The following is a 20,943-nucleotide window of genomic DNA, read 5'->3' as shown; positions in this document are numbered from 1 at the left end:
CATATTCGCTGACATGCTTGAAAAGCATATGGAAGTGTTTATGGATGATTTTTGTTTGTTTTTGGTTCTTCTTTTGATAATTATTTGACTAACTTGTCTCTTGCCTTAGAAAGGTGTCAACAAACAAACTTGATTCTTAATTGGAAGAAGTATCATTTTACGGTACGAGAAGGTATAGTGCTATGTCATAAATTTTCCCACAAGGGAATAGAAGTTGATAAAGCAGAAATGAAGGTGATTACTAACCTCCCACCTCCTGTGAATGAGAAAGAAATAAGAAGTTTCTTAGAACATGCAGGTTTCTATAGCAGGTTCTTTGAGATTTTTCAAAAATTGCTAAACCTTTGACCATTTTACTTGTAAAAGACAAACCATTCACTTTTAACAAAGAGTGCATGGTTGCATTTGAGACATTAAAGAGTAAGTTGGTTTCTGCACCTATTATGATTGCCCCATATTAGTCTCTCCCGTTTGAGATCATGTGTGACGCAAGTTTCATTGCAGTAGAGGCCATTTTAAGACAAATAAGAGAAAAGTTATTTCATGTGATATATTATGCTAGTCATGTTTTTAATCCTACTCAAATGAATTACGTAACTACCCAAAAAGAGTTGCTAGTTGTTGTTTATGTCTTAGACAAATTCAAGTCTTAACTACTAGGGTCTAAAATAATTGTGTATATTGACCATGATGCTTTAAAGTATTTGTTTTCTAAATAGGAATCAAAGTCAAGGCTCTTGAGATAGATACTACTGCTTCAAGAGTTTGATCTTGAGATCTAGGATAAAGAGGGATATAAGAACATTATTGTTGATCACTTGTCGCGCATGTTCCCGATTGAGGAAACATAAGAGAAACACCCCATACAAATGCATTTTTTGATGAACTCATCTTAACAACTATTGGTGTTCCATGGTTTGCAGACTATGAAAACTATTTGATAGGTGATGTGATACATGATGACTTTGATTATAACAGAAAGAAAAAGTTTTTCCATGATTACATGTTGTATTTGTGGTATGATCCATTCCTTTACAAAAAGGGGATTGATGGATTAATCTGAAGGTGTGTCCCGGAAGGAGAGCAAAGGGACATCCTTAAGGCTTGTCATAACTCAGAATATGGAGGACATTTTAGTGGAGATATGACAGCAACCAAAGTGATCCAGTCAGGATTATATTGCCCTACTTTGTTCAAAGATTCTCACTTCATAGTTCAAGAATGTGATAGATGCCAAAGGACAGATAACATTTCAAAAAGAACCAAAATCCCCAAAATTCTATGTTGGAGGTAGAATTGTTTGATGTTTGGGTATAGACTTTATTGGATCGTTTCCACTATCTTTTGGTAAGAACTGCATTTTGGTGGATGTGGACTACACGTCTAAGTGGGTAGAAGTTGTAAGGTTTGGAATTCCAAGGGAACTGATAAGTGATGAAGGTACGCATTTCCTTAATCGCCTTATGAAAAACATGCTCAGAAAATACAACTTTAAGCATAAGATTGCCACCCCATACCATCCTCAAACAAGTGGGAAAGTGGAAGTTTTTAACAGGCAAATCAAGCAAATTCTGGAAAAAGACAGTGTGTGCCTCTAGAAAAGATTGGGCAAAAAAGTTGGACAATACATTGTGGGTGTACAAAGTTGCGTTGAAAACACCCATAGGTATGTCCCCTTGTCAGTTGGTTTATGGGAAATCTTGTCATTTACCTTTGGAACTGGAACACAAAGCATTTGGGCCTTACAATTCCTAAATTATGATATCTCCAAAGTTGGTGATTCCATAATTCTTCATCTGCATGAGCTAGAAGAATGTTAGGAACCAAGCTTACGAGAATGCATGATTTATAAAGAACAAACAAAAAAATAGCATGATCAGGACATTCATAAAAAGGAATTTTGGGAAGGACGGTTGGTTCTTTTGTTTAATTCTAGATTGAAGTTATTCCCTAGAAAGCTGAAGTCGAGATGGTCTGGCCCATCCACTGTCAACAAAGTGTTCTCGTGCGAGGTAATTGAGTTGAAAAATAACATCAATTGAGACACCTTCAAATTCAACGGGCATAGATTGAAACCCTACCACCAAGGATAAGAGAGTTTCCTAGTGGAAGAGGTGCAACTCATGGCACCTTAGACTGATCATACGATGAGTTATGGACAGTAAAAAGTGTTTCTTGGGAGGCAACCCAAGGGAGGTAATAGTAGTTTTATTTTTTGTTGTGTAATTTAAATTCTTGTTTGTCATTTTTCAAGAGTCGTGTGTCGCAGAACCGAGTGAAAAGGGAAAATTCTAAAAGGAAGAGAAAACACAAAAAGAAAACAAATTGGAAATTTTTTGCCTTCTGCCCATACGCATATGACCCATCCCATACGCGTATGGGAATTCCAAAATCCCTATTTTTGCAAGGTTTATGTTCATATGTGTATGGAGGTCCTCATACGAGTATGAAGAATCTCAACAAACACGTGGAATTTGAAAAAATTGGGCCATACTCGTATGCCCAGGAGATACGTATATGCAACGGTCACGTGGCAGCATACACGTATGATACGTGATCTAAAAACTATATTGATTTTTTCCTCTGTCCATACGTGTATAGGTTGTATCATACGTGTATGGCCTTGACAAGCAGTGTATGATACGCGTATGAAGCGTACAGGGCACTATATATATTTTTTCTAACATTTTCCTACCATTTTTCACCCTGATCTATACGTGTTACTTCATTCTCTGACATATTTCTCTGAGTTTTCTTATGTTTTCTACTTTTTTCTATGATACATAATAGATCTGCTCAACACCATCATCCATGGACACTTCTTCTTATTCATCTTTTGACTTTATTAGTTTTATCTATGATGAGCATCAAGAGTGATGCGTTAGTTTGATGGAAAGGAAAATTATAGAGGATAAGGCCTTTAATATGCATCCAGATGAGCACCCTAACATCCATAATATTCTGAAGAAGCATAAACTGACTTATCTGAACAGTCAAATACATCCAGTGGCTAAGGAGTTGGTAGTACAATTTTATGTTAATGCCTACAGACCCTTTAGAGGAGACACTATTGCAGAGCCTGAGTTGATTTCTTGGGTAAGAGCGAAGCAGATCCAATTTGAATGGAAGATGGTGAACAGGTTACTGAAGATGAAGTTCAGGGAACCTAACTATGAGTATCTGATGCAGAAGAATGCGTCTAGGATTAGTTGGCCGTACATAGTGATATTGGATCACCTTGCATTATAGGGGAGAGATTGGCAGCCTGCATCTACTTCTATTCCTAGGCAGATTGTAGTTGTTGACTTGGATGACGTCTCGAAGGCGTGGACGTACTTTTTGCACCATACTATGGTTATAAATAGGAGTGGCTATGTTGACCAAACGCCCAATGAACATATGGTGTATTATATCTACTGATATGGATGAGATGGCCAAGAGCATGAATAAGAAGTTTCTAGGACATGCTTTTGTGATCCTCTTGTTGTGCATGAAAGTAGGAGTCTAGGAGTTTATTAATGGCCGCATATTGAACCCGGAATGAGTATTAGATGCTCCTTGGATTATTGATCACCCCATGAGGGCAACACAAGATGAGGAGGTACCAGAGACAGAAGAGCGACCAATAGAGACTATCATACCCAACATACCTCATCTCCAACACATACATGAGGGAGTACCTCTTGCTGATGAGGACTCTCAGGCACACAGGGATTGGATGAGTATGTTTTGCTTCATGCAAGACTTCTATGTGCATATTGGACTACCAGGGCGTTATCTCACTCATCAGGTGGACATGTGGGCAGCATCTCAGCGCTTCAGAAACAGCTTATCAGGATATTTTCCACCACCATATTATGGACGCTGCCAGCATCTGGGGATTGAGACCTAAATTCATCTTGGAGCATCTGTCCAACAGTAACCCCATCAGACTCCCTTCACTCACCCCACTCCCCAGTAACATCAGAGCTCCTTCAGGAGTCCAGGGCAAAGAGACCAGAAGGGCCAGATATCCCTCGTCTCTACCTTTGTTCACCATGGTGACCTGACTGCCATGATCATCCTTGACCAGCATATGGAAGACAAAGGAGCAGATGATGAGGACTAGTTTTATTTTCTTTCTTTTGTCATTTTTGTTTATTTTTAGTTTAGTTTTGATGTTTTTGCTATCTTTGTCATTTAAATTCTAATGTATTGTCCCAAACTATGATTTGAATATTAAATCGGTTTTGTTTCAGTTAATTCATTTTGTACTTTCTGTCTTAAAGTGATGATTGCTAGCATGAGTCATTGACATAGATCACCCAAATGAAAGTTTTGGATACCCTATACTTGTCAATACCCATCAATCGTGATACCTCTGAAACTGAGTGTGAAGTTGCATCACGCAAGAGGTATTATGGATATTGTTTGCTCTTACCAACATGGAGATGACAGAAAAAGCCAAACACAGTATTCATCATAAGAGAGAGCTTTCAGGTGTGTTTTTATCATCTAGAACTTGCATATGCTCTTTTATGATATCCCTTGCATGATTTCACACACTAAGGCGCGTTGTTTGTTTTAGCCCTGACCCTTTCTAGTCATCCCATATATTATTGTTATCCTTTGTTAACCCAATTTAAGCCTGTACCCCATTGTTTGTGATTTTACCACATAATTAGACCATGGACTAAAGACTTCCCTACCTTGTTCAGAGTTTTTGTATTTTGTTTTTGGATATGTGTTCCATTCTAAGTTTGGGGGGGGCTGTTGGAATAACAACCTTTAAGTTTAGGGTAGTTGTACAACAATGAAAACAAGGTGAGTGCACCTAGAAAAAAAGAAGAGAAAAGTTGAAAATAAACTTAAAAAAAATCACTCACCTAAATGAGAACTCGGTTAGATGCCAAAAAATCAAGGAATGATCCAAAAACTGAGGAAGTCAAGCTGGCTAACCCAAGAAAAATCAAAGTCTAGAGAAATTCCAGCAATGATACTTTGGAATAAACATGGTGAAAAGAGTGATCGTAGTGACTTTAAACGATTAACCTATTTATCCATATAATATCCCACCATAGCCTAAGCCTCATTACAACCTGAAAAGATCTCAAAAAAGTGTGTGTATTATGCATTTGATAAGTGAAAGAGAGCTTATGCAAGCCTATGGTATGACATTGCGTACTGTGAATTTTGAGTGTATATACATTAACACGTGAGAGAACTAGTGAGAGTGTGAATAGAGATGACAGGAGAAACACTACCATCAAGTGTAGTTGTGGCAGATCATTCAACCTCGATGATCAGACCCAACGAAAAGTAGCAACAAAGGAGAATCATGGAAGATCTCAAATGTATATGTTTAAAGTCTTTGTTTTGTTCATGACCGGTGACATGATGTTTTTATGCTAAAAGTTGCTTGAGGGAAAGCAACAAGCTAAGTTTGGAGTTGTGGTCAGTCACCATTTGTGTTGGATTTATCATTATTTGTATGTCAAAAAGCATGTGAGTTATTGTTAGTTAGTAGTAGTTTAGGTCTGTTTTTAGTAGATCTCTATCAGGTTTTGATCTGTTGAGGTTTTATTTTTTATGATATATTTTACGCGCTTGAGATGGTGTTTCATGTGTTTACAAGTCTGGAGAATCAATAGGAAATTGTCATACGGTGAACTGACTTTTTGTGTTTTTTAATCGTTATGTCGCGGTTAGCAAGAGTCGCCACCGACTTTTCTTTTATCCAATAAGGAAAGGTGGAAAAGAACAGGAAAGACCTTAATTTAGATTCTTAGGTTCGGGAGGTACATTATACAAAGGGAAGGTGTTAGCACCCTTTGTATCCATGGTTATCCATGGGCTCTTAATTGCTCAATCATTTATGTTTTTCTAGTTTGAAAAAGTGTTTGAGAGATGTGTAGGAAATGTTTTGAAAAGAAGAATTTAACTTTGTAATGATTCTTGAATGAATGTATACAAAGTGGTTATCTCGTTTAGTTTTGAAAATAGTTTAGAAAAATATAACTCGGCAATGATTCTAGTGCGAATGTACGCCAAGTGCTGATTTTCTGATGGAGGTTTTGAAAGGTGTAAGGTGTGAAAAGTAGTTTTAAATTGTGAATAAGCAATTAAGAGTTATACCTATCCGAGGTCTTTCCGGGCATTTCTTATCCTTATGAGGGTAAAACTGTCCTTACTATTGAGAAGTAAGCAGTTTTATCCTTTGGATGTAAAGGGACATCGTAGGGTCATCGATTGGTCATTGAAGGCAACAGTTGTGAGGATACCTTAGCATTCGAAGGGACTATCATCATTTAACCGTAGGCTACACCGAAGGGTCATCGAGGGACAAAGGCAACGTTCGAGGGACTATGATGATTTAACCGAAGGGTCTTTGCTAAGTGCATCCCCACATTCGCGGGACATGACCATTATACCGTAATACCGTAGGGCAACAGAGAGGTCCAAGATCACATATTTAAAGGCCATATTTTAAAGTTAATTAGGTGATTAGGATGAATCTCCACATTAAAATCAATACATTAAAATTAATACATTAAAATTAATACATTAAAATTAATTAAGCAATTTAGGGTGGATCTTCATAAGGGTATCCCACAAATAAAGTGGAAGGCCTAAACAGCACTCTTTTCCTGGGATATGTGAACCTTTACAAAATTCAGCAAACGGGTTAGAATACCAATCAGGGTGCAATCGAGGATTACACCACAAAAGAAAACACAGCAGCATGAATGTCAGGCAAAACAGTGCATAATTAACATAGAATAGATCAGGTTACGCATAGGACATAACAAATATCAACGGCTGTCCCGTTCGCCTCTGTCTCGCCTAGCGAGGGCCTAGCGAATGCTCGCTACATACTCGCTTAGCGATGTGCTAGCGAGCGGCTGCGGGTTTTGAATTTCAGCACAGTATAATCTCAGCATGTTGCATGCCTTATTGCATTCAATTACAGAAATAATATGGTCAAACACTCAGGATATTCAGGTGTACTGGAATTCACATGCAACGTCTAATTACATATTCAAAAATTCAATCATGATGCATTATGTATTTAGAGATTTATAAATTGGAAGCATAAAACAATAATGATACACAAACCTGTTTGCAATGGAGTGGTAATGCTGAATTGGCAAGTCACTTTTGGTATCGGGTTGAGTTGGGCGGCGGTAACTTCGGTGCGGATGAGCGGCCGTCAGGGCTTCTTCACTCCGACTTCTCTGGGCTACTCTCCGGGGTTGCTATGCCAGGGTTTCCGGCCGTCTTCGTCTCGGTTTTTTCGTCCCCTTTTCGTTCTGGAGTTGGGGTATTTATAATACTCCTTTGATGACCTAATGGGCTCAGAATGAAGCCCGAAATTTTCTGTTGTCTGTCAGCTTCGCTAGGCGAGCGTGTAGCGAACGTTCGCTAGGCGAGCGTGTAGCGAACGTTCGCTAGGCGAGCGTGTAGCGAACGTGTAGCGAACGTTCGCTAGGCGAGCGTGTAGCGAACAGGCCAGTTTGGGCCATTTTCTGGATTGGGCCATTCGTGAGCTGGACCTTTGTTCCTTTAAGATCAGTGTCATAAAAATGAGTCGGAATGCCCTGAAAAATATCTTAAAATATGAATGGGCAAATTTTGGGGTATGACAGCTGCCCCTGTTCAATATTCTTGAACCGAGAGAGTAGAATGGTATGTGCACCATTCGTGGTCTGGAGGTGGAAGATTATTGAACACTAAAATGCCCCCAAAAATTTGCGTTTGTCAGCCGGGAGCTAGTCTTGATGGAGATGGGCTTAAAGATGCCATCCAGGGAATTTGATGATGAGAACTTCAGAGTGCGTCGTACATTAGACGATATCTGAAGACATGGATGTCGTACCGGGTCATACGCTAGCCCGTATAGTGAGTTATCCATTATGCTGTCGACTTCGTTGGGGAGTTAGAGTGTGTTATACGCTGCTGGGGATAAGGGATCAGAATGGATCATATGCTAGACCGTATCTGAATACCAAAGTGAGTTGTTCATCAGGCGGATGACTTTGCCGAGGATGAAAAATCAGAATGGATCGTACGCTTGATCGTCTCTGAGTTGCAAAATGAGACCTCCATTAAGCGGGTGATTTCACTGGGGATGGAAGATCAGACCGGATCGTATGCTAGATCGTATCTGAGTTGAAGATCCAAATGGGTCTTATGCTAGACCGTATTGGAGTTGCAGGATGAGTCGTCCGTTAGGATGTGTCTGATGATGAAAGGGGGTAGTCATATGCTAGACTACACTTCAGAAATATACCGTACACTAGGTAGCATCTGAGCAGATGAAGGTCTAATTGGGTCGTACATTAAACCGTATCTGAGCAGGATGAGCCGTCCATTAGGCTGAATCTGATTATAAAAGGGGGTAGTCATATGCTAGACTACACTTCAGAAATATACCGTACACTAGGTAGCATCTGAGCAGATGAAGGTCTAACTGGGTCGTACATTAAACCGTATCTGAGCAGAATGAGCCGTCCATTAGGCTGAATCTGACGATGAAAGGGGGTAGTCATATGCTAGACTACACTTCAGAAATATACCGTACACTAGGTAGCATCTGAGCAGATGAAGGTCTAACTGGGTCGTACATTAAACCGTATCTGAGCAGAATGAGCCGTCCATTAGGCTGAATCTGCTTATAAAAGGGGGTAGTCATATGCTAGACTACACTTCAGAAATATACCGTACACTAGGTAGCATCTGAGCAGATGAAGGTCTAACTGGGTCGTACATTAAACCGTATCTGAGCAGAATGAGCCGTCCATTAGGCTGAATCTGACGATGAAAGGGGGGTAGTCATATGCTAGACTACACTTCAGAAATATACCGTACACTAGGTAGCATCTGAGCAGATGAAGGTCTAACTGGGTCGTACATTAAACCGTATCTGAGCAGAATGAGCTGTCCATTAGGCTGAATCTGCTTATAAAAGGGGTAGTCGTACACTAGACTACAATTCAGAAATGTACCTGTCACTAGGTAGCATCTGAGGACTTGAAGGTCTAACTTGGTCGTACATTAGACTGTATTTGAGCAGCATGAGGACTTGAAGGTCTAACTTGGTCGTACATTAGACTGTATTTGAGCAGCATCTGAGGACTTGAAGGTCTAACTTGGTCGTACATTAGACTGTATTTGAGCAAAATCTGAGGACTTGAAGGTCTAACTTGGTCGTACATTAGACTTTATTTGAGCAGATGAAGGTCTAACTGGGTCGTACATTAAACCGTATCTGAGCAGAATGAGCCGTCCATTAGGCTGAATCTGCTTATAAAAGGGGTAGTCGTACACTAGACTACAATTCAGAAATGTACCTGTCACTAGGTAGCATCTGAGTAGATGAAGGTCTAACTTGGTCGTACATTAGACTATATTGGAGTTGTTGAAGGTCAGAATGGACCGTACGTTAGATCGCATCTGAGTTGAAGGAGTCATATGTTGGGCTGAATCAGAATGAACCGTACACTAGGCTATATCTGATAGTATTTGCATATGTTGTATTTGCAATGAATATTTGGGATGAGCTTATAAATGCCATCGTTAGGAGGATGTCAGAATGAATGTTGACATGGAGTATATCTGAAAGATGTAGTTGAAGAAGAAAGTAGTCGTACACTAGACTACACCTCGGAATATACCGTACGCTAGGCGGTATCTGAGGGTTATAGTTGAATCCTGAATGTAATTGATAAAGATGTCCGTCTGAATGGACCTTTGTTTTGACTGTGTCAGGAGGATAATTGACCTGAAAAATAAAGTTAGCTTCATGCTATGTCATGATGCATGAGATGTCTTATGTTTCTGAAACTAAATGCGAACAATGTATGCATGCGTATGTTGTGAAATGATGTAATGAATGAATTACGCGTCTGAAACTAAATGCGAACATTGCGTGCATGTGTATGATATGGAATGATGTAATGTATATGATGCGGAATGAAATTGTATGCAGGTATGTGATGTGAAATGATGTAATGAGTGAATTATGCGTCTGGAACGTTCTTCCAGGGGACTCTACTGGGGAAATAAATCTCAGTCTTCTGGTCGGAGATATTTGTATTGATGATCCTTCCTTAGCTAGGGGTATTTGACTTTTATCTGATGGCAGAGATATTCAACAGAGCCTGGCTGGGGGTAGAAGAGATGACCAGTCTAGTGATGCCAATTTCTTCTGGGGAATAACTGGCGTTGCCGGGGAATCGAACTAGCAACGGATTCATTGGGAAGCGTGATTAGACCTTCTCCTCGATCCTGAAGTCGTGTAGTAATCGCTATTTCTATTTTATGCACGCATTTTTGGTAAACATCGATCATATCCAAATGCATATATCAATTTAAGTTAATCAATGGACGTTTACGCAAACAAAACAGAAAAGGTAAAACAAAAGCATCTTTTTGGAAATGACATTGTATTGATTTTGAAAGAGGACCTGTAAACAGGCAATTTGTGTACAGGGAGACAGAAATCCTAGTAAGAGGAAATCGTCAAGAAAACAAAGAGAAAGCTATGCAGAAAAGGTCCTATTGATTTTAATTCCACTACTGTCATTATGTCTTCAAGCCTCTCATCTCCTGCTGTCGGATAGAAGTGATTAGCTTGTTCAGTCCTTTGAACTTGGATGAAGCTGTCTGAGAACGGGACATAGTCATACGCTTTAATCCCTAATTTTTGCCTGGACCGCCTTTTCAGGTTTTCAATCCACCAGGATACCCCTTTTTGCCCAAGCCGCCTTTTCAGGTTTTCGACTTGTCGGGTGTACGTTTTTATACGTTTATCCCTAATTTTTGCCCGAACCCTTTTGGTTCGCCGGGATGCCCTTACTTTTGCCTAGATACGTCGACCTAGCGGGTCTCTTTTATGCGTAGTATTTTTTAACTATGTCCGCGTTCACAGGATGCGGGAAATCTTCGCCGTCCATCGTAGCAAGTATCATGGCTCCACCAGAGAATATCTTCTTAACCATAAATGGCCCTTCGTATGTGGGAGTCCATTTACCTATGGGATCACCTTGCGGTAGAATGATACGCTTGATCACCAAGTCGCCAATTTGATATACCTGTCTCTTGACCTTTTTGTTAAATACCTGGATCATGCGCTTCTGGTATATCTGCCTATGACAAACAGCCGCGAGTCTCTTCAATCAAATTTATCTGATCGAGTCGAGTCTGAATCCGTTCATCTTCATCTAAGCCCGCCTCTTTCATAATTCTTAGAGAGGGAATCTGAACTTCCACTGGTAAGATGGCTTCCATTCCATAGACTAAAGAGAACGGAGTTGCCCCTGTCGAAGTGCGCACTGAAGTGCGATAACCGTGGAGAGCGAATGGTAACATCTCATGCCAGTCTTTGTACGTTACTGTCATCTTTTGTATGATCTTCTTGATATTCTTATTAGCAGCCTCCACGGCGCCGTTCATCTTTGGCCGGTACGGAGAAGAGTTATGGTGTTTTATTTTGAACTGCGTGCAGAGTTCAGTAATCATCTTGTTGTTCAAATTAGTACCATTGTCAGTGATAACTCTTTCAGGAGACAGCAGGTTTCTCAAGTAGATATTTGATAGAATCCATCTTAGAAGTCAATAAAGTGGTATGATTCAACATATACTGTCTTAGTCGGCGAGCAGCCCAAGCCAAAGCACAACAAGCTTTCTCGAGCTGTGAGTATCTTGTTTCACAGTCGGTACCTTTTGCTAAGGCAGTATATGGCATGCTCTTTTCGACCAGACTCGTCATGTTGCCCCAACACACACCTCATTGAATTTTCTAACACGGTCAAATACATGATGAGAGGTCTTTCTTCAACTGGTGGTATCAGAATTGGAGGTTCTTGGAGATACTTCTTGAGTTTGTCATTCATCATTCCATACCCTTGATTTTTCTTTTTTAGTAATTTGAAGATGGGTTTGCAGGTAGCAGTCAAGTGTGGAATGAATCGGGCAATGTAATTCGAGTTCCCCAAGAAACCTCTGACTTCTTTCTTGTTTATTTCAGTACCCAGATTTACAATTTCAATTGATTCCTCATGCGGCTGTATAGTCTTTTCTTCTTGCAGTAGTCGGGCAAGTTCTCCAGGGACTTCACAATCTTCCTCGCTTCCATCCTCGGCTTGGTAGATCGGATTTTCAAAGTCATAATGAACAGTAGCAGAGTCATTACCAACAGGATCCAGAGTGGATATGGATCGGCAAATTGTTGCGTGAGTGTGTGCAAGAAACATAGCTTATTTGAAAAATGACAGGAAATATAAAGAGCGCAATATTTGAATGCAAAAAGTCCATTGATTTATTGAATATGAATATGCTTATGAAAATGACAAACCCTTAAAATTAGCTATTATGCCCCGGGTATAGACACAATGCTTTTGAAATACTAAAATAGCAATAACAATTACTCCCGACTAAAGGAAATCGGGATAGTGTCTTCAGCCTTCCAATTATTGAGTCTGTCACCAATTGTTGGGAAAATCCAGCTATCCAGGTCACAATCGCTGTCAGCATCTTCTACAGCATTAATTTGACTCTTGGCTACCTTCTCAGAGCTAAACCCCAGGCCAAATTTGTCAGACTTGTACGGTACGTCGATCAGTTGACCCCAGCCAGTACAACCACCATCTTCAACCACAGCTTGAGCGTCCTTCAGGGAAATCATAGCAGGAGGAGTCCGAATAACCTTGGGCACACCAGAAGTTGGCTTAAGGACAGGATTGGTCGGGGGAACTACTTCAAATGACTGACAAGGAGTCTCAATGAATTCACCATCCATCTCGACGTATCTGAAGGCATGCACACTACTGACAATGTACTCTTCTTCTCCATACACGGTGACGATTTTGCCCTCTGTGGGATACCTCAGCTTTTGATGGAGAGACGAAGCTACAGCACCTGACCCATGAATCCAAGGGCGTCCCAGTAAGCAGGAATAGGCAGGACGAATGTTCATTACATGGAAGGTAGTATTGAAGACTTGAGGTCCTATCTTGATAGGGAGGACTACTTCGCCATGGACAACACTCTTCGCACCATCGTAAGCACGTACCACAATGTCACTAGGTTTCAGTTCGATGCTTTTACAGTCCAGCTTATCCAGCACAGCTGTTGGCAGCACATTCAAGGAAGAGCCATTATCGATCAACACATGAGACAAAGTGATTCCCCTACACTCAATGGAGATATGCAGGGCTTTATTGTGATTCTTTCCCGCTGGTGTCAGGTCAGCATCGGAAAAGCCTAGGCCATTGTCAACAGCCAAGTGAGCCACATAATTTTCGAACTGATCGACAGATGTCTCCTGAGGTACATGAGCGGTCTTCAAGAATTTTATCAATGCATTGGCATGAGATTCAGAAGATAACAGCAAGGATAACATTGAGATCTTAGACGGGGTATGCCCCAACTGTTCTACAATATCAAAATCACTCTTGCGAATGATTTTCAGCACTTCTTCCATTTCTTGTTTGGCAACATCTTCGGGAGTAACTTCGGCCGGTGTCTCTGACTGAGAAGGATTGACTGGTTCCTTTCCTCGAGTTTCAAGGACAGGAGGTGAGATTTCTGGAGAGAAGATCCTTCCACTTCGAGTAATTTTACTAGTCCCAACGATGCCATTAGGATTAGTAGAATTGTCAATTTGCTTTACGCCATGGACGTAAACATCACCGCCATAATTCCACGGAATAGCTTTGCTTGAGGAATACGGGATCGGGCCAGGTGCAGTAATGATTAGGGGAGCAACCCTGGGCTCAGCAGTAATCTTCACAGGCGCCCTGGTAGCGGTAATCTTCACTGGAACTTTGGACCTAGCAATCACAGATATTTCTTCAATAGGGTTTTCCGCCTTAGGAATCCTTTCAAAGAGAACTGTACGATCGTCCATCAGCCGTTGAATACCATTCTTCAATTTCAAACAGTCCTCGGGCCGGAGTATGCAGAGATTGCAATCTTCAGCACAACCTAGAAATAAACCAGCTTGCAATAAATTCCTCTTTATGATCGGGAGAGGAGATGTTAAGTCTGCCACATTGGAAATGTGAGAATCGTCATCCATAGCATTAACAGTCTTGTCATGGTTAGGCATAGGAGCAGTGATGACATTAGGAGTCTCCGGAGGCTCAAACTCAATTTCTCCAGCTTCGATCATATCCTGAATCTTATTCTTCAATGACCAGCAATCGTTTGTATCATGCCCGGGGCTATCGGAGTGATATGCGCACCTGGTATTGGGATTATAACGAGAAGAGGTAGTGTTGGGATTTGTAGGAGGATCTATGAGGGTGATCAAATTTGCCTTTAGCATTCCCTGCAGTGCCTGTGCCAAGGTCATATTGATCCTGGTGAACTGCCTTCTTGGCCTGTCTTGTTTGGGCTGGAAGTTTTGAGATGGTGGTGCTGCAATCGTAACTGCTCCAATGTCGTGGTCACGGTTTTTCTTGTTACGACCCTTTTGACCGTACACAGCATTTGATTCGTTCCTCCCCTGATAGGACCTTTTGGTGCTTGTAGAGGTAGCCGCCTGTATCTTTCCACTTCGGATGCCGCTTTCAACACGTTCACCTGTTAATATAAGTTCAGTGAAACCTGATGAAGAACTTCCCAGTAGATGGCTGTAGAATGGGCCGGTCAGTGTGCCCATGAACATGTCCACCAATTCTCTGTCAGTCATAGGGGGTTTGACTCTGCCATCCAAATCTCTCCACTTTTGAGCATATTCTTTAAAGCTTTCTTTAGATCCCATAGTCATATTCTGCAACTGTAGCCGGGTAGGTGCTAGTTCCGAGTTATACTGGTACTGTTTATAGAAAGCTGTTGCTAAATCAGTCCAGGTGCGGATGTCAGAGCTCTCGAGCTGATAATACCATTCCAACTGTGTGCCAGACAGGCTCTCTTGGAAGAAATGGATCCATAGCTTCCTGTCAGTGGTATGCGGCTGAATCTTTCTCACATAAGCTCTCAGATGCATCTGAGGGTAGGACGCACCATCGTACTTAGTGAAAGTGGGAATTTTGAATTTGCGAGGAATGGTCACATCGGAGACTAGACCCAAACTTTCAAAATCCAGACCGGGCGCCTTCTGACCCTCCATAGCTAGCATACGTTCTTCCAGCAACTTGTACCTATCATCTCTTGGAGAGTACTGTTCATTTTCATAATCTTCATCGTCATCCTCAGGGTTGGAGAAATCAGCATTCTCTTCCTCTGAATCATTCTCCGCCCCCTCTTCTGGACCATTCGGGATTCCAAACTTGACTCCTGTGGCCTGTCCTTTACGCCTTCTTCCCGGGTTAATGAAACTCACAGCTTTCTTGTCTTTCTTCTTTTCGAGCAAAAGAGCCTTCAGTTCCTCCTGCCCCTTGGATAAGCTTAGCATCATCTCCTTGAATTGAGCATTCTGAGTCTGGAGATCTTTGACAGTTTGTTCGAGAGCCATTTTTTTCTGTTTGCATGAAGACCGTGAGAACATTGATCCCTTTAGAACACCTGTTATGCAATGTTATGCTATGCAATGTATGAAATGTTTTCAAGGACTTTTGGAATTTAACTTTGCATAAACTACCAAAAAGGAAACTTTTTTTTCTTTTTTTTTTTTTTTATATATTTTTTTTTTACAAAATAGAGCAAAGTTAAATCCCTAAGTCCTCGAAATGGTTAGTTCAACGCCATGATGTTATGATGATGTTATGATGTTATGTAAATAACAAGCACAAGCAAGTCACACAACCATCATTCCTAAGTTTTAAGGCTTGCATGAGTTCCATAGGTAAGTACCCTCCCCACTGAAGTTTGGTTGGTTCAACCTGTCCTAGAATAGTAACCGGGTTCTAAAAGGATCTCCAATCATTGACCTTCCTTTAAGTCCACTTCAGTGCAACGCCAAGTGGTTGACCGAAGCTTCCCTAAAGTCCAATCTCAAAGAGTGTAGTATCGAGTCTCAACCAACCCCAGTCGGAACCGAAGTCAGTTATCTCACTACTTTCTAATGGCTAGGATGAGTCAATTAGGGTTCTAAAGGTCTGGTTAACGCTTTGATGACACCACGCGAATGCCAAATTTTTCCTCAAGTAAACATGAGGAACATCAGGACATCCAAAGTGTCACATTAACCGTAGCCATCATTTTAACCATTCCAGTATACGCCGGATAGTCGCGATGATCTATTGCTACTTACCTAAGGTACACTAGATCCGGGTGTAGGATCTTTCACTCAAAAATTCCCTTAAAAGAAGGCACAATTTAAAACATAAATGATTTTTAAGGTGACCTCTCTTTGTAGTCCCCAGTAGAGTCGCCAGTTCTGTCATACGGTGAACTGACTTTTTGTGTTTTTTAATCGCAATGTCGCGGTTAGCAAGAGTCGCCACCGACTTTTCTTTTATCCAATAAGGAAAGGTGGAAAAGAACAGGAAAGACCTTAATTTAGATTCTTAGGTTCGGGAGGTACATTATACAAAGGGAAGGTGTTAGCACCCTTTGTATCCATGGTTATCCATGGGCTCTTAATTGCTCAATCATTTATGTTTTTCTAGTTTGAAAAAGTGTTTGAGAGATGTGTAGGAAATGTTTTGAAAAGAAGAATTTAACTTTGTAATGATTCTTGAATGAATGTATACAAAGTGGTTATCTCGTTTAGTTTTGAAAATAGTTTAGAAAAATATAACTCGGCAATGATTCTAGTGCGAATGTATGCCAAGTGTTGATTTTCTGATGGAGGTTTTGAAAGGTGTAAGGTGTGAAAAATAGTTTTAAATTGTGAATAAGCAATTAAGAGTTATACCTATCCGAGGTCTTTCCGGGCATTTCTTATCCTTATGAGGGTAAAACTGTCCTTACTATTGAGAAGTAAGCAGTTTTATCCTTTGGATGTAAAGGGACATCGTAGGGTCATCGATTGGTCATTGAAGGCAACAGTTGTGAGGATACCTTAGCATTCGAAGGGACTATCATCATTTAACCGTAGGCTACACCGAAGGGTCATCGAGGGACAAAGGCAACGTTCGAGGGACTATGATGATTTAACCGAAGGGTCTTTGCTAAGTGCATCCCCACATTCGCGGGACATGACCATTATACCGTAATACCGTAGGGCAACAGAGAGGTCCAAGATCACATATTTAAAGGCCATATTTTAAAGTTAATTAGGTGATTAGGATGAATCTCCACATTAAAATCAATACATTAAAATTAATATATTAAAATTAATACATTAAAATTAATTAAGCAATTTAGGGTGGATCTTCATAAGGGTATCCCACAAATAAAGTGGAAGGCCTAAACAGCACTCTTTTCCTGGGATATGTGAACCTTTACAAAATTCAGAAAACGGGTTAGAATACCAATCAGGGTGCAATCGAGGATTACACCACAAAAGAAAACACAGCAGCATGAATGTCAGGCAAAACAGTGCATAATTAACATAGAATAGATCAGGTTACGCATAGGACATAACAAATATCAACGGCTGTCCCGTTCGCCTCTGCCTCGCCTAGCGAGGGCCTAGCGAATGCTCGCTACATACTCGCTTAGCGATGTGCTAGCGAGCGGCTGCGGGTTTTGAATTTCAGCACAGTATAATCTCAGCATGCTGCATGCCTTATTGCATTCAATTACAGAAATAATATGGTCAAACACTCAGGATATTCAGGTGTACTGGAATTCACATGCAACGTCTAATTACATATCCAAAAATTCAATCATGATGCATTATGTATTTAGAGATTTATAAATTGGAAGCATAAAACAATAATGATACACAAACCTGTTTGCAATGGAGTGGTAATGCTGAATTGGCAAGTCACTTTTGGTATCGGGTTGAGTTGGGCGGCGGTAACTTCGGTGCGGATGAGCGGCCGTCAGGGCTTCTTCACTCCGACTTCTCTGGGCTACTCTCCGGGGTTGCTATGCCAGGGTTTCCGGCCGTCTCCGTCTCGGTTTTTTCGTCCCCTTTTCGTTCTGGAGTTGGGGTATTTATAATACTCCTTTGATGACCTAATGGGCTCAGAATGAAGCCCGAAATTTTCTGTTGTCTGTCAGCTTCGCTAGGCGAGCGTGTAGCGAACGTGTAGCGAACGTTCGCTAGGCGAGCGTGTAGCGAATGTTCGCTAGGCGAGCGTGTAGCGAACGTGTAGCGAACGTGTAGCGAACAGGCCAGTTTGGGCCATTTTCTGGATTGGGCCATTCGTGAGCTGGACCTTTGTTCCTTTAAGATCAGTGTCATAAAAATGAGTCGGAATGCCCTGAAAAATGTCTTAAAATATGAATGGGCAAATTTTGGGGTATGACAGAAATTGATCAGAGAAGAATCCAGAAAAAAATACATGAGCAGGAGAAAAAGAGAAGAAAATGAGCATCTCTTGCCCATACGTGTATGAGGGGTCTCATACGTGTATGGCCACCTAACCCCTCCAAGAACCATACACGTAACACCAAGGAGAGTGAACAAAACATGTTTCTACCCATACACGTATGGGAAGGTCCATACGCGTATGGGGCCAACCACCTGAAGCCCCATATGCAGGCCATACTCTTACGCATGGCTTTAGCTAGGCCATACGTCTTGCCCTGGACCATACACGTATGAGGAAGTTAAAAAATGTGTCATACTCGTATAAGAGAAGACCATACGCGTATGACACCACCCAGTTCTGAAAATCCCGAATTTCTCCTATTAGCCGAAAAACGCGAATTTCTAAGGGTTGGACGAATTTTAAGTGCAAAAGCACGTTTTGGAGGATGGAGAACTCAAAACCACTTGGTGGATCAAGGCTTTCATGAACCCTAAGTGATTTAATACGTCTTTTTATCCACTAATTTGTAATGTTTACATCTTTTGTTTTGTTTTTCTTTACTAGTATGAGTAGCTAAACCCCCAAATGCTATGGGGGTAACCCTGATTCAGATTTATGAGATAATGTTGATTTGAACCTTGTAATGACAATAATTTGATGATATTTGATTTGCTTTCAATTTCCTCTTAATGTTTTCTTTTTCAGAAAATTGAGTTTGATTTATGGTTAATATTTAGGCGGGACCGCCATTGTTAACGCTCAATTGTAAGTATTTCATAGTAGATATCACCTAGGACTAGGGATACCCTATGGAAACCAGAATATTCTTGATTAAAATAATGATTAATTTCATCTATAATTCACTATGGACATAGGAGTTAATTTGAATAATTAAAGGTTTCCTCACTAATGACTTAGGAGTAAACCCCCTTAAGGACTGGTAGTCAGAATTGTTAAATTAAGTTGTTGCAAGGTCAGGTTACTATTGTCAAAGAATCCAATCACACATCTTCCCTAACATGTTCACTCATAATCGTTTTAAATCGTTCAACTGCTCTATTTACTTTTAATTGTAAATTATTTTCTTTTTTTAAAACAACAATTCAAAACCCCCCAAGTTTTTTGTTTAACTAATTTAGAACCAGAACTCTATATCGTCAAATAGTCCTTGAGATCGACATATGACAACTTTTCCTTATTACTACATTGGAAAATTAGTACACTTGCTAATTTATCAATCAAAGAAGAATGTGAATTATGGAGTGACGTGTGTATGTGTATTTTCTTTGTGAGTGAAAAATACACACATGAGAGAATTATTTTGTGGGGAATGAGTGTGTGAGGGATTCCCCTATTTTTCTAATATGGTGAAAATTGGTGTTAGTGTGAATTGGTTATTTGGTGAATGATGTTAAAAACATGAGGTTTGACTTGTTGGGTGTGACACTTTTTGCTTTTGATTGTGTATGAGAGGTATTGTGGTGTATGAGAGGGAGATTAATATGTTGTTGTTTATACGGATGAGAGGAGTAGTGTTTGAGCAAATATGATTTTTTTTCCTTCCTCTTTATGTGACTTTAGTGAATATTTATATTAGTTAAATTTAGGTTAAAAATTAATTGACACATTAAAAAAATCAAGAAATGATGGAGAGAAATAAAGTGATTTGAAAAAAAATTAAACATATACTTTTTTGAGATTTTACTTGTTTAAGAAAGGAAATAATAATAACAATCAATTTTTATTTGATTTTTTTAAATTTAAAAAAAAATAATAAACATGGTAAAAATTCAATAATAATAAAAACGAAAATTAAATATAAATAAATTTAAAAAGTCAACTTTTGACTTTGATAAAAATAAAATAAAATTTAAATTTAAATTTAAAATGAAAATTAAACTCTTTTTTTTTTTACTTTTAACAAAAATAACAAAAAAAATAAATGAATGGTAATGGGATGCCTTTAAAAACTGAGTTACTTGACCAATTCAAAATATAATGTCTTTAAAAACTATACAAGGGAAACCAATCAAAAATTAGGGTATGACAGTTGTTCTTGTGTTGCTTTACTTACACACATTTCATTTGAAATGTCGATTTCTGGTAACCCTGAAACCATATTCTTCTTTTTAGATCCCTGATGTCTTTGAAGTTGAGATGGTCAAGTCTATAGTGTCATATCCATTCATCCCTGCTAGCTGCAGTTGCAAGACACTTGTGCTCCATTATATTAAGTTCAATATTGAAGGAGCTATTCTGACACATGTGAGCCTTCAAGATTAACCTTCCACATGAGTCGAGAACTCTCATCACCTTATCTTCAATCGAAACTTTGTAATTTTTTTTTACCAACTTCATATGCTGAGCAAATTACTTTTCATGCTTGATATATATATTACATTGGAAATTGCTTACATTTTGTCATCTTTTCTCATAATCATAACATCACCAATACCTTCAGCTGCTAGAGTATTGTCATTTGTAAATCTCACCATGTTCTTCATCGTGGGTTTTATGTTGACAAACTAATTTTTCCTACCAGTCATGTGTGACGAGCATCCGGAGTCCAAGTACTATTGATCCTTGAGTCTTTCTTCATCTCTTGTTCTGATCATCTTCAACATCTCTTCTTCTTCATGCTTTGCAAACT

This window comes from Lathyrus oleraceus, chromosome 2 (assembly GCF_024323335.1).
Source record: "Lathyrus oleraceus cultivar Zhongwan6 chromosome 2, CAAS_Psat_ZW6_1.0, whole genome shotgun sequence".
Taxonomy (NCBI): Eukaryota; Viridiplantae; Streptophyta; class Magnoliopsida; order Fabales; family Fabaceae; genus Lathyrus; species Lathyrus oleraceus.
This window is presented reverse-complemented; position numbering follows the sequence as displayed.